Below are 14,603 nucleotides of genomic sequence, written 5' to 3' on the forward strand. Positions count from 1 at the left end.
CTACCAGGAAAGTAATGAGCTGCGGAAGCATGTCTCGGGCTAACTTCCTGACCCTGCCTTGGGGAGTCCTGTGATCCCCACTGTGGTGTTAAGAGGGCTACCACTTGGGATTTCCCTGGGGAACCCTATGGTCTGCACAGCCTTCTTAAGGGGCCATCACTTGGGTCTTCTGGCCCTGTCTTGGAAGCCTTGTGATCTTACCGCCATTCTAAGGGGCCATCACTTGGGTTCTCCTTAGGGTCTGACCCTAGGAAGCCCTGTGATCCCCACAGATGAAGGGTCGCTACCACTTGGGATTTCCCTGGGGAACCCTGTGGTCTGTACAGCCTTCTTAAGGGGCCATCACTTGGGTCTTCTGGTCCTGTCTCGGGAGCCTTGTGATCTCACAGTATGTTACATAATGTTAGCTGTACAGTAAGTAGAAACAGAACTACAGGTGTGACCCAATATGTTTGACTACCAGTTAGAAGAACTGGGTTCCAATCTTTACCCTTGCTCTGTGACACCTTGGGCCAAACACCTTATCTCTCTGGGATTTAGTTTCCTCACCTCTAGGATGATAGTGCTGGATTTAGTTAATCTCTGGGGTCCCTTCCAACTTTAAATCCCATCTATGGTCCTTGCATTGGGGAACTCTCTTGCAAAATCTATTGGAGTCTGCTACCTAACAGATGCAGCAGACATGCCAGCTCAAGGCAGGGAGGCTAAAGTTGGTCCTATCCCAAGCCTAATTGGGACCTTTGCTCTATTGAGATAGGAGGAAATAAGGGACTTGGGGGTAGGATTGCTCCATTCAATTCAATTGTCTTATTCTATTCAATTCAGCCAGTTTTGAGCAAGGAGGATCTCTTGGGAGACATGCAAAGGTAAAGTAAAATAGGCTCTGTTCTTAAGGAGTTTTATGTTTTAGCAATCTGGGGATATTTGGAGGAACTGCTCCATTTGGGGATGTCAGGTACCTTAAATGTTAGTATTTTAAAACTTCGGCAATATGGTAGAAAGGGGTTGGAGGTGGGGTTGGGGATGGGGTGGGAGAGAATAAATGATACCTCTGTCAAATCATAGCCCTGGAATCATAGCTGATTACTGCATTGATCAGAATTCTTAAGTCTTCCAAAATTATTTTTACTATGTTAATGTTATGGTATACATTTTTCTCCTAGTTCTGTTCACTTTACTCTGTATCAATTCATGCAAGGCTTCCTAGGTTGCTCGAAATTATCCCCCTCATCATTTCTTACAATTCAATAGTATTCCATCACCCTCATATGCCATAACTGTTCGGCCATCCCCCAATCTCTAGGCCTCCCCTCAGTTTCCAATCTTTGCCACAAAAAGATTTGCTATAAATATTTTTGTACTTGTAGGACCTTTGGAGAAAGCATTTTTGAATTTTAAGTTCAAATACAAATATATAAATGCATATATAAAATATATATAAATGTAACTCAAATGATTTCCTATTAATTTAAACAATATATAACATAATATATACTTCAATGAAGTCCTAATTTCTGGACACCACAAATGACAACCACCTTTCTATACATTCTGTCTTCCTGAGGCACTTAGGCTAACATTTCAGCAATCTGCCGTGATAAACTTCTCTGAATTAGGTTGGCCCTTAAATGCCAGACACAGCCTACACTAGGCCTTAATGAATAAATTTTTTGGTTTGGACCTTGTAACTTTATTGGTGTGGGCAGCTCCCATTGTAGAAACACAGTAGCTGGTTTCTAAAGAGCAGATCTCACCATGTTATCCCCTGTACCCCAACTCTAATGGTTCTCTTATCTCTAGAATAAAATACAAATTCCTCTGATTGCCATACAAAGGTCTTCACAACCTACTTTTTTCCAGTTTTTTCACCTTCCTTCTCTTTCGTTTCAGATGAGGGTTTGGTTTTTGGTTCAGCCCCTGGTTTACAAGCTGGTCTTCATACGTGAAGCTCCAACTCCCAGCTCTGTGTACTGACTCCCATGCCTGGAATCATCTTTTCTTACCTCTTCTTCTTGGAACCCTTGATACTCAGCTAAAGTGAAACCTTCTGCAGAAAACCTTTCTGATCCCCTAGACGCTAGAGCCGTTATCTTGTATCTACTTTGTATGTACCAGATTTTGATGAACAGATACAAATGTGTTATTTCCTTCCATATAGGCAAGGTTCTTGAGGTCAGACACTATTTTGCCTCTGTCTTTATATACCCAGAGCTTAGCACAGTGCCTGGTCTACAAGAGGTGCTTAAGAAATAATTGTTGTTTATTAGATGATGCAGATTGGCAACTAGTCGGTAATTTGGTAATTGGGGCTGGGGTACTGAAATATTAATTTGCCCATGGCCACATAGTAAGAGGCAACATTTGAACCTAGGTCTTCCTGATTCTAAGGCCTCCAGGCTCCACACTGTTGCTATAGTGCTATCTTAGATAATATTTATTATAGACTTTACATGTAACATCATACTATTGGGTGTGTGTGTATGTATGTGTGTGAAATTTGCATTTAAGAGGCAGCCTGGTAGAGTGGGGAGAAGATGAGGCTTGGAGTCAAGATGAGATGAGACTTGGAATTCCGTCTTCCTGAGTGACCTTGGCTGGATAAGTCCCTCCAGATTTCTGGGTCTGTTTCCTCAGGCGTAAAATGAGAGGGTTGGATTAGACGGCCTTCGAGGTTCCTTCCAGCTCTAAACCTGAGATCCTATCTATATGGGCAACTTTCATTTTTGTACATGTACCCATCTCCCTTATAGCAGGTAAATTTCTTCGAGGTAGGGAGTATTTAAGTCTCCCCTTAGCAGCGTCTTTTAGGTGTTTAATAAATACCTGTTGATTACTAATTTAGCTGCGGGGGTGGGGAAAAGGGAGGCAGGGGGGAGACACTGAGAGTAGACACTTACACCCACATCTCTGTGACTTCCCAGCCAGGCCCCCAACCCCTGGACCATGCACCTCTCCTAAAACCACCCTACACAGAGTATCCAGTTTGTATCACCACTACCATCCCAAACTGTACCCGTGATATATTGGATAATGGAGACCACACAGCCGCATCACATTCCACAACGCGGCATATCACTGAGCGCGCAGGTTACGTGCGACATGTAACAACACAAAACATTATTAATAACCGCAAACACAAAGATAGAATTTTCTGGGGAGAGCTACGCCTGCACGGGAAACGCGCTGGCGGAACGTAGCCGCCGTGCTCCTCCTGGCCAGCGGCCTGCCTATGCACCCCGAGGCCGGGCGGGGGCGGGGGCGAGGCGAAGAGGCTGCCACTCTCCGCCCCCCCCCCCCCTTTTCTTTCTCCTCCTTTCTTGGGCTCAGACTGGAGTGAAAGGGGCGGGGCGGGCGAGCGCGCTGGCTCGGGTCTCCCAGGAGGCCCTGCAGGGGGCGCTGTCCAGGTTTCGAGGCCAGTGGCTGCGGGACTAGCGGCTCCATCCAGACAGACACACCAGACAGAAGGGCGGGCAGGCAGGCAGGCAGGCAGTCAGACAGGCAGACAGACAGACAGACAGGCAGACTGGGATTGACAGGCCGGGCAGTGGGGGGGCAGGAGGAGGAGGTGGAGGAGAAGGAGGAGGGCAGGGGCGGGGGGCGGGGAGGAGGAGAGAGCGATAGAAGGAGGCGAGCGAGGGAGGAGGGAGGCAGACACAGACACAGACCCGGGGACCGAGTTGGAGGAGGAGGAGGTGGAGGAGGAGGAGGAGGAGGCTCGGGAGGCTCCGCCAGCGCCGCCGCCTCTCAATCCGCCGCCATCCTGCTGCCTGAACGCCCCTCTCGCCGCCGGATTGGGATTTCTCGGTACTGTCGGACCCCCGGAACCAGACCAGGTGGCTATTTTGGGGCGCGGGGGGAGACGCGGCCGGATTCTGGGGGGGCGGGGGAGAGGGGCCGAGGAGCGCTAAGATGGAGCCCGAGCCTTGGAGCCGCCGCCGCCGCTGCTGCTGCAGCCGTCCTGCTCCCGGCCCCGGCCCCGGCCCCGGCCCCGGCGCCGGGCCGGGCCTCGGCCTCCTCTCTGGGCTTTTGTCTCTTCCCCGCCCTCACGCCAGGGGGAGGGGGCGCCGGGGGCGGGGTGACAGGGAGAATAAGCGCGCCCCCCCCCTTCCCTTTGCAGAGTGGGGGCAGGGAAGCAAGGACCCCCTCCCCCTCAATCCTTGCTGGCAGGGTGGGAGAGACTGGGTCGAGCCTTGGCTCTTCTGCTCATTGTTTACACCGCCGTGACACCCCTCCAATTCCCGATCCAGTCGGAGTCTGAAGAGGCCAGGTTGGATTTGAACGCCTCCCCCCGCCCGGTTCTCTCTGGCCTTCCTAACCCCCTCCCCCCCACCGTTCTCCCCAATTCTCTTTGCCTCCCCCGCAAAATTGTTAACCCTTCTCTCCTTACTAGCTAATTATCTCTCTCTTCTCCCTCAATTCTCCGATCTCATTCCCCCCCGTTTACTTTTCCTCTTCGCCCTTAAATTGTTTCTGCTCCCCTTCTCTTTCGCCCCCCAAATTCTCTTTGCTCACCCTTCCATTTCTTCTCCAATTTTATTTCCCCCTCTTCTCCCCTCCCTCCCACCTCAATTCTTCTGTCCCCAGGAATGCTCGAGTCTAGGATTTCTGGGGAAGGGTGTGTGAATGCCCCCCTCCTCCAAATTCTTCCCAAAGGGCTGGGGACGGGGCCGGGCATAGTCTGAATCTTTTGCCTGAACACCCCTCCCCCAGTTTGCAATGGTGGTGGCTGTTTTTCCAACCAGATTTGTGAATCTGCGAGCTGCAGGGCCTCGGTCCCTCCCCCAACCTGCCCCTTTTCTCTCTGGCTCCCTGGTTGTAAGGCCGCAGGGGATGGGGATGTGTGTGTTTCTCTCTGTGTCTGTGTATGTGGGTGGCTCTTTTCTTTTTCTGCGGGAGGAGGGGGCAGAGGTACTTTCCCCCACACCTCTTTTCCTAGCGGGTGTCTAGGGCTGGGCTTTTTTTTTTTTAATGTCTTTTCACCCCATTGTTTTGGACCTGCGTCCTGCGCTCTAGAGGGCTCAGTATATGTGTGTATATTATTTTTAAAGCACTGTCAGGCTTACGCTGGATAGGATGATTTTATGATTTCCTGCAAACCGTATATCTCTGATCCATTCACCTTCTTCCTTGCTTACCTCCCTCTCCAGTTTCCCAAGTTAAAATGTCAGAAGGATGTAGACGACAAAACATTGCTGTTGAACAGTCAAAGGGCATATTTTTGCATATTTTTGAGGTAGCCTTCCATTTTTATGCCAGTTTTTTTCCTATGTCTGTTCCAGAATTTGAATCATTGTTTTTTTTATTAAATCGCTTATATTTTTGGTAACTTGCTTGTTGTGAAGAGAGAACACCTTATAGTGCAAGAAACAAGCTTTTTGCTCTCTTTGGTTTAGGTGTTTGGGGATATGACTGGAGAAGGGACAGTCTTTAGTTTCCAGGTTCTTAGGTCCTGAAAAGGTGGGAGAAGTATTTTTTCTTTCTAATTTTTTGAGGCACCGTTGAAATGGAATTTAATAGTCACCATTTCACTATCTCAGACCTCAGCTTCTATGGTATTTGGAGGCAGAAAGAGAGAATATTAAATTCCATGAGTTCCCTAGGATGGTGGCTAGGTTTCACTGTGTGTTTTAAATGGAGTTGCTGGATAAGCTGTGATTATTGGTTTGTGCTGAAGGAGCAGGAGAGACTCAATATCCCCCAAAGATGAGTCTGTGTTGGAGTGCCAAGAACAAGGGGGTTATTTGGAAAAACAATTTTAAAGCACTATTGCTAAAAAGATTTAATAATAAACAGGATGTAACTGTTCAGGGGCCTGCCAGATGGCTTCCCTTCCCCCCCTCCAAATAAGAAACAGTACTGTTGGAAATGCTGGCTGGATTTGCCTTATAAAGTAGGAAGGTGCTGTTTTATATGCCAAGTGGTGAAAACCTACCTTTTAATATATGGAAGAAAAAGATGATTTTTAAGATAGAGATGAGCAGCTATATAATGGCAGAAGAGAGATATTTAAGAACTTTGAATCTGTTATTTGCTAAATATATGGCTACCTAGGGCAAAGCCTTCACCAGGTGTCCATTTGTTTACAGAATTGTTGAAACTGCCCCGTGAGAAATTTACTGTCATCCAGATTTCTTTTCTTGTATTGGTTCAATTAACACATTGCCATCAATTTAGCTTGGGTTGTGTAACCTTCTACTTTTAATGATTTGGGAAAGAATTTACTACATAACCAAATAAAAATGCAGGTTTCAGCAATATATAGGGTACAAGGAAGTGTTCTTTGTTACTCTCAAGACTTGGTCTAGTAACTTCTGTAGCCCTGAATGCCACCTGTGTGGTCTAGCAGCGCCTGTAGCTGTGCCTGGGAACCCTAGGACAAAGAGGGAAGAGAAGGAAAAAAGGTATGGGAGAGTAGAAAACGGTTGAGGTTGCAAAGAGAAAGAGAAAAACAACCAAAGGTGTGTATGTTGTGCCATTAATGCTCCTCTTTCAGTGAACAGAGGCTAAGGTTTCAAAATAATTGCCTCTTTGAACCCAAGAGCAGCATTTTGGAACTGTAGGGAACCTACATCAGGCCAGTCACTACTTTAATAATTAGAGAGGTACTATGGGTTGTTTCAGGAAGTACTGGTACTGAGTTTCCCACCAATAGAGTGGTCTTCTAATTGAGGCATTAAGGTACTGTGGAAGCAGTGCTGGATTTGGAGTCAGAAAGCCTGGGTTCACATCTTTGCTCAGCTACTTGTGTGACTATGGGTCAAGCCCTCAGTTTCCTTATCTGTAAAATGAGGAGGTGGTTGCATTAGATAGCATTTTAAGATCCCTTCTAGCTCTAAATCTGTGAGTATTTGTTAGGGATGTCCTGTTCAGCTACAGGTTAGACTAAATTATTTCCGAGGTTCTGGGTAATTCTGAGATTTTATGACTGTTATCTTTATTCTTTGTATTTATGACAGAACTGAAGTTGTTCAGCATGTAAACCCCCAGGGACTCAGCCTTTTGGGTTTAGTGTACTTGGGGAGCCTTCACTAATTAATCCATTTTGTTTTTTTCTCTGCTTCTCCCTTTTGTATTTACTCCTCCTAGGGTAGAATATTTTCTCCTGCCAATCTTCTTGGTTGTTGGGTCTGGCTAGAGCTCCTCACTAATTTATTTCCCCAGTTTATTTTTAATTTGAACTGTATCATCTAAATGTCAATTGACGACATAGCAAGGAGGATGGCTGCGTGATGTAATGGAAAATGAATTCAGCGGGCATTTATTAAGTGCCTACTATGAATCAAGCACTATGCTAAGCTCTAGGGGTACAAAGAAAAGCCAAAACAAAACAGAAACAGTCCCTGCCCTCAAGGAGCTCACAATGTAATGGGGGGGGGGGGCAGGAGACAAGATGTGAACAGCTATGTGCAAACAAGATATATCCAGGCTAAAATGGTGATATTCTCAGAGGGAAGGCACTCACATTAAGAAGACTCGGGAAAAGCTTCTTGTAGAAGGCGGGCTTTTAGATGAGATTTGCTGGAAGCCAAGAAGGAAGGAGAGAATACCACACATAGGCCACAGCTGACCAGGAGATGGAATGTCTTGTGAGAAGAAGACAAAAGGAGGCCAGAGTCACTGGATCTCAGAATAAGTGAAGGGAGTATGGTGGAAGAAGCCTAGGAAGGTGGGAAGAAGTCAGGTTAAAAGGGCTTCAAAAGCCAAACCAAAGATTTTCTTTTTGATCCTGAAGGCAACAGGAAGCCATTAGAGTTTGTTGAATGGTGACGTGACCAGACTTGCACTTGAAGGTTAGTTGAACAGATGAGGATGGACTGGATTGGGGAGAGGCTAGAGTTATAGGAAGGCAAAAGTGGAGGCAGGAGACCAGGATTCCAGTTACAGATCTACTATTAGTAGTTGTGTGAATTAGAGGAAATCCCTTCCTCTTTCTGGGCCTTAGTTTCTTCATCTGTAAAATGTTTGACTAATGGACTCCAAGGTACCTTCCACCTCTGAAGTGCTGTGTCTGGAGTCAAAAACAGTATTGTTCTGGCTTACTAGCCATACTTTGGCACCCAAATGAGGGTGAAATTTCCTTCCCAAAATTCCAAACCTTTCCAGCTATTTATCAGGAACCCTATTAGATAGCACTCTAGTCCTCTGCAGAAAAGGGGGCAGGGGAAAAGAGAGAGGGACCCAATTCTGAGACAAAAGACTGAGACAGTATGCCTCTTGCCCAGACACTAAGTGACTTGCCAAATAAGCCATGTAAATTGTTATTGGAAATAGTCAAGAGAATGATAGAAACTTCTTTTGTTACTTTGTGTTTTCTCTGTGCTTCAGTAACATCATCTGTGAAAGGAGAAGCTTGGACTAGATGAAGTCTAGGGACCCTTCAGCTCTTGTGCTTTCCATTTACTAAGTTTATACTTAATTGTTAACATTTTTCACACTTTCTTAGTTTGTGTCCATAGAATCTAGCTCTCTTTGTCCGTGGGATATGGCAGTCTTTGCAGGTTAATGTCATCCTTTCATTTATCTGATGCCTATCTTATAGTCTTTTTCACTTTTCCTTTTATCTTTGAGAGTTAGAGTTTCCAATCACTTTTAGTTAGCCATTTTGGTGGTTGCTGGCTACTTCCTAAAGTTATTATTATTTATGAAGAGGACAGTGGAAATGATGAGAAGAAAAAAATCAACTTGTCAGTTTTGCTAGTTGGTTCTTTGAAGAGGGAGGTTGAAACTGGGGACAAAATCCCAACGTTTTGAATACCAGTTGAATTCATTTATCAATACTGTCACTTATTCTGCTTCCCATGGATAATTGAGAACTGAAGATTTTCTGAGTAGTTTCTGTTTGTGCTCTCACAAGTGGAGAGTTGTTGTTCCTGTGATACAAAGATGGTGAGGCTTGCCTTCTGTCATCCTACTTCTTATTCAGGTCCAAGGGAGTAAAAATAAAGTGGAATGGAGAGTCTGAAAATGCTGGGAGAGTGGAATGTCAGGAATGGCATGTCAGAACTAGTTTGAGAATGGGACTGGTTGCCTTTTGCTTTGCATTTTTTTATGGCTTTTAGTTTGGTTATTGGTCAGTTAATATTGTGCATTTCCTCCTAGACTTTGACTCCTCTTTTTCACTGAAAGGTTATTTTATTATTCATTTTAAGAATATTAATAGCAGTAGGTTGTGATAAGACTTTTCATTATTCCACCATTTAAGATTGATCATTCCTGTTTGATTTCTTTCCATTTCTGATACTCTTCTTTTGCTAGTCATGTGTATGTATTTCTGAATTGGCAGTGATTCTTATTAACTATGAAGAATGCTTTATTTTGATTCACTGAATTAGATTGTCTTGATTGTATTTGAAAACAACACAAGTTGCCTTTAAAACTATAATGTCTATTGGACTTCGTACTTGCATGTAACTGAATCTTGTATTTAAAAATTTTTTTCAAAAAAAATTTCCCTGTAAAAGTACAGAATAATTATATTATCTTTTATGATATCTTGAATTTTGACTTGATTTCTTTATTCGAATTTCTGTGTGGACTTTCCTGTGCAGCTTTTAGGAGTCTTATGCCTTTAAGGAAGAGTAAAAAATGAGAATTAGTGAGCTGTACTGCTTGAAATAAAATTATTTTTTAAAGAAGCTGTTAGACGCTATATAAAACTGTAGTTTTTCTTGGTATTGCACACCATTGGGAACTTGCAGGCCTGGGCTTTTGCTACCAATGATATCACTGTTTATTACTGTGGATAGCACTTGGGAGTTCTTGACCCACTAAGGTACATAGAGATTTACCCTAGTGACTTGAGCCAGGGATTGTGAGTCTTAAGATTTGGATTCTGTCCAGTTCTTAAGCTGTATCTTAAGCTTTCGATGTGTCCTGAGAAACATCACCTAACTGAGGCTTTGGGGCTCTGTGTCCTTGTGTGCAAAAAAAAAAAAATGCTAGTAGAGACATTGGTTTATGAAGCATTGGTTTTATACGTAGGAGGACATTTATAAGCCAGAATACGGTTTATCTAGAGTTGTTTGTAATAATTTTTTTTTCCCTGTCAGGGCCCTACTTGGCAGTCGAATGAAGTTTGTTGGTATTCTTTTTTGTTGTTGTTGTTTGTTTTAAATTAAATGTTGTATTCTGTTTACTGACTTTTTAAAAAATCATCATGATAACCATAGTCTTTGCTGTCTTTTCTTTTCACAGTTTTTTTTTTGTTGTTGTTCATTTGTCTTTGTAATATGGGGCAGTTCTCTTACTTATGCTGCCATTTTTCCTTCAGTCCTGAACTTTCCCCTCTAGTCCAAATACCATACTATATGACGTCTTAGACTAGGGACTCATAGTTTTACTTCAAAGACCTTAAACAGTGAGATGCAAATTGGAACTGAGCAATTATTAGAAATTAGAGTCCAAATTCTGAAATATTAAAAATGTTTCTCACCAAAAATTAGAAATTTGTTTACCTCTGTAAAAGAACCAGCCCACAGATTTTCATGCTTACCAGAGAGCACTGAGTTACTTTAAGGGTGAATGCTATCTATATGTTATGGCCAGCAGCAGTCCAAGGATTTGAGTAGGGAGTTGGCTGGGTAATTAATTGCTTTGGCCTCTGAAAGCCATAGCTGGAACTCTTCACATGCTGCTGACCCATCTCTTTGTGCAGAACATTTGCAATTATCTATGCTGGCCCAACTGGAAAGAGGATTATAGTTTTTTTATGTAGTGCATACATTTTCTGGGCAAGTTCTGTTTTGACACAGAATGTAGAGAAGTGCTTTGTTCTACATAAGAACAAAGTCCAGCCTGAGAAGTTGATTCTGTATTCCAGCCATAGAACCTGTCCAACCTGGGAAGTTAATTCTGTATTCCAACCATAGAACGCGTCCAACCTGGGAAGTTAATTCTGTATTCCTGCTTTGTGGTAGTGGGTGTAACCTGTTGGTTGATTAAATAGAATGTGTATTTTGAAACAGTTTGGAAGAGTGAAACATCTTAATTTGTATAGCCTGCCTGTGGACTTTAAAACTGAGGAGCATTTTGGATTATTTGGATTCATGTAGTTGTCCAGATGAAAATAATTGTTAGAGGAGTATAGGTTGTCATGGTCATTCTCCTGTATTTTACCTTAATCCTTGATTATTTTGGTGTGAATGTTGTGTAGAAGTGTTACAGCAATAATTAGCACTTGTGGTTTCCTGCTGCAGAAATTGAAATAGGAGTTGCTCTCAGTGTCTCATTAGATGAGGACTAGAGATGAAATTATAGAGAGATTTGTCAGATATGCATTTTTAAGAGTTGAATTTCTTATTCTTACGTAAAATGATGGTTCTTGAGATAGATGTTTTCTTCATGGCTTTCAGAAACCAAAGCCTGGCAGAGGAAATTCAGATACCTCCCCTGTTCTGAGATTTCATGCAGTCCCTGTGGAAATGGCTGTCAGGCTCTTGTGTTGCACTAGTGTGTTGTTTTGTTACTGTTAATGTTTCTTATTATTGGAGTGGAATTTATTTGGTAACTGATCTCTTGTTTATATCTCCCAAGTTAATGAATGGTACAATCCTTTAAGCCATTTGTTTTTTGTGTTATATAATAGATCACTACTTCATCATTTTATCTCTGCTAATGCTTGCTTATCTTCCCCCCCCCCCACCCCCCTCCCAATTCTTCAAGATCACAAATAAGTTGACTTCTTTAAAGTGGCTTCAGAAATTAAGTTTTTGGCAATGCCTGGGTGGTATTTTAATTAGGTTAAGTCAGTAAGGATTTGAGCTCCTAAAAGATGAGGGGTATAGGAGGTACAAATTGTTATTATGATACTATGGTGCTGGTGTGGGGAAGGGCCTTTGTTAGTGTCTGCCTAAAGAGAGTTCTTTTTAATGGTTTGTCGAGGCTCTGTTTTAATTTGATTTTGTACCGTGTGAATGGCTATATGTTATAGTCAAAAGATCATTCCCAGAATATAAATGGTAAAATGGTTTCTTAAATCTTTTTGGTTGTTGTTGATTTGATGCCAGAGAGTTGAGACCTTAGTTGGTAGAAACAGACAAACTTGAACTCCAGGTTTGGTGTGGTTAATGTTGGTGCTACCTTTCTTTTTGGATAGGTGGAATGGGATGGAGGGCACTGATTTTAAGTTGAAGGTACAATTTTGCTTTTCCTTTTTCTGCTTAATCTCTCCAAATGTAAGCAAGGGCTAGATCTACCCTTCCTTATGAAATTTTTGTTCACACCCTTTTAGCTAGAGGATTTATCATCAATGTATATGGAAGAATAGAGATGGTGCTGCAGTTAGTTCTTAGGTTAAGCCCAGGCCAGAACATGAGAAGGAAAGGACCTATTACAGACAAGCAAGCATCTGCTCTTCTTAACACTGGTCCCTATTGGTGCAATGCTCTCTTTCCTCTTCATCTGCTGCATTACTACCCATACCTCTAAGCTCTACTGAAATGCCATCTCCTCCATGAAGTCCAGACTTCCTCTGCTCCTAATAAGATTGATAAGGACCTTTCCCCCTCGTGCTTCACATAGCACTTTGGTAGCTCTCGTTTGTACTTATCATGTAATAAATACCATGTATTAAAACTATGTTACTAATATCTTAATATTCTCATATACTGGAACACCCCTAGCATAGTCCCTTAAACACAGAAGGTATGTTAAAAATGTTTGTATTTTATTGTAGGAAGGAAGGATAAGAATAGGGAGGACTGGACCTGTGATGTCTTTGATAGAAGGACCTCCTGAGTGAGAAAATTCCCTCTACCAGTACAAGTTGACATTGTCCATTCATCTTAGCCTTAGGGTTGCCTCGAGTGGTGAGAAGATAAGTGAATTAATTACCTAGGGTCACTGTGATGTCAGTGGCAGGACTTGGACTAAAGTCTATTGTGCAGCTTTCTAACCAAATCAATGACATCATCAATGCAATGATACTTCTTGTAGTAAGGTTTCAATGAGAATCGCTGAACTTGTTGAGACTGTTTTTAAGGATGGATATGTTGTTGATTGCTGTCCCCAGTCTAAGTTTCATTGTAGCCTTGATTCCAGATTCCTTTCTGAGTGTAATTTTGTCTCCAGTGAAATTGTCTTGTATTTCGTCTGATAAAAATCTCCTGGTTGTGTCTGGAAGTCTAAACTTGAACAAAAAACTACCTACCTAAATCCAAATAACCCCAAAGGCTTTTCAGTTATTAAAGACCACAAAAACTATGGCTGTCTGTAATTGTTGCCAGGTAATTTTATGTATGAAAGCTCCTAATGTTGGACTATTTATTTATGGTTTCTTGGTAGTGCCGGTAATGCTCTTTTTGATCTTTGGGGAAAAAAAAATACTTTGCGATTCTTTTTAGACAGGTTGGCTTTTAATATGTTATTATGGTAGGATAACATAAGAGGGGTACTGAATATAGCTGATTAAATAGCTCTATTATCCAGTACCCTGAAAGTCTGACTGTAGGGAGGCAGCGTGGTATATTGAACTCAGAATCTGAATACCTATGTTTTTAGCCTTAGCTTTGCCATAAAATTGTGCCATCTTAGGGAAGTTACCTTCTCATCCCTTCCCCTTGTCCCACACACCTTAGTTTTCTCTTCTATTTTAAAATGAAAGGTTCCAACTAGACTATTCTGAGGTCTTTTCACACTATAAAAGTCTGATAATCTATGGGTTCCAACAATTTTTTTTTGCACAGTTTTTAAGTACAAGGTTTTATTGGTGGGGCAAGAGGATTTGTAGGTGATTGATACTTACACACACACAGAGACATACACAATATACATATACATGCATACATATACATATATACTTACATACACATATATACATACACATATATATGACTATAAAAGAATGTTAGTACCACGTGTTGTATTTTTTTGGTCTTAGCAACTCATGAAGACTATTTACCAAAGGAAGAGATAGAGGGGAGTGAATATGACTTGTGTTGGTAGGGAGAGTACAAATACTGGTGAAATTAGTGATTTTGGAAGTATGTATAATTTTGGGTCAGGTTTTTTATTTCATTGATATAAGGAACCCAAGGTGAGGGAACTCACTTGAGTTCAGATCACCACCTCCTTATAATTTGTGGTCTTAGACCTTTGATTGAGGCACTGAGAGGTTCAAGAACTTTGAAACAGGGGCTTTCTGGTTCTACTTAAATCCAAATCTGAGGTCTGTTTTTTTAGCCACTCCTTCATATTGTCTTTCACATATACGTATATAATGCTGGCAAAACTTCCATGTTTCCCTTGGTGCGCCGCCCCCCCCCCCCCCCCCATCAGTCCTTATAATGATCTCAGCAAGCTTGTGGTCTAGAAATGCAGCCATTGCGATAGAGATTGGAGGACATTTGGTCCTTTTCATTTTATTCTCTCCATTACACAAAACATGGTATTATCTGTTTGGTGGCTCTTGTGACTGTGATTATGCAAACTAGACCAGGTTTCCTATTGCAACCTTGTGTGGGGGCAGGGATAGTGTAGCTGAGAGTAAATATTTAGCTTCACTTATAGTCTTTTGACTTACGGAGAGTAATTCAAATTCAACATATTACATAGTAGCAATGGTAGCTAACATTTTTATAGTGTTTTCAAGTTGGCAAAGCACTTTA

General features: G+C 42.4%; 1 protein-coding gene across 8 annotated transcripts in view; it reads left to right on the plus strand.

The window, feature by feature from the left end:
• The first annotated feature begins 3,447 nt into the window (after positions 1-3,447).
• PRRC2B (proline rich coiled-coil 2B) overlaps positions 3,448-14,603 on the plus strand; it is a 106,273-nt gene continuing 95,117 nt past the window's right edge. For all 8 annotated transcript variants that reach the window (XM_036751747.1, XM_036751749.1, XM_036751748.1 and 5 more), the window contains exon 1: positions 3,448-3,833. The gene's annotated coding sequence lies outside the window, so the exon portion shown is untranslated. The remainder of the gene's footprint in view (positions 3,834-14,603) is intronic.

Source organism: Trichosurus vulpecula, chromosome 3, assembly GCF_011100635.1.
Source record: "Trichosurus vulpecula isolate mTriVul1 chromosome 3, mTriVul1.pri, whole genome shotgun sequence".
NCBI classification, from domain to species: Eukaryota; Metazoa; Chordata; class Mammalia; order Diprotodontia; family Phalangeridae; genus Trichosurus; species Trichosurus vulpecula.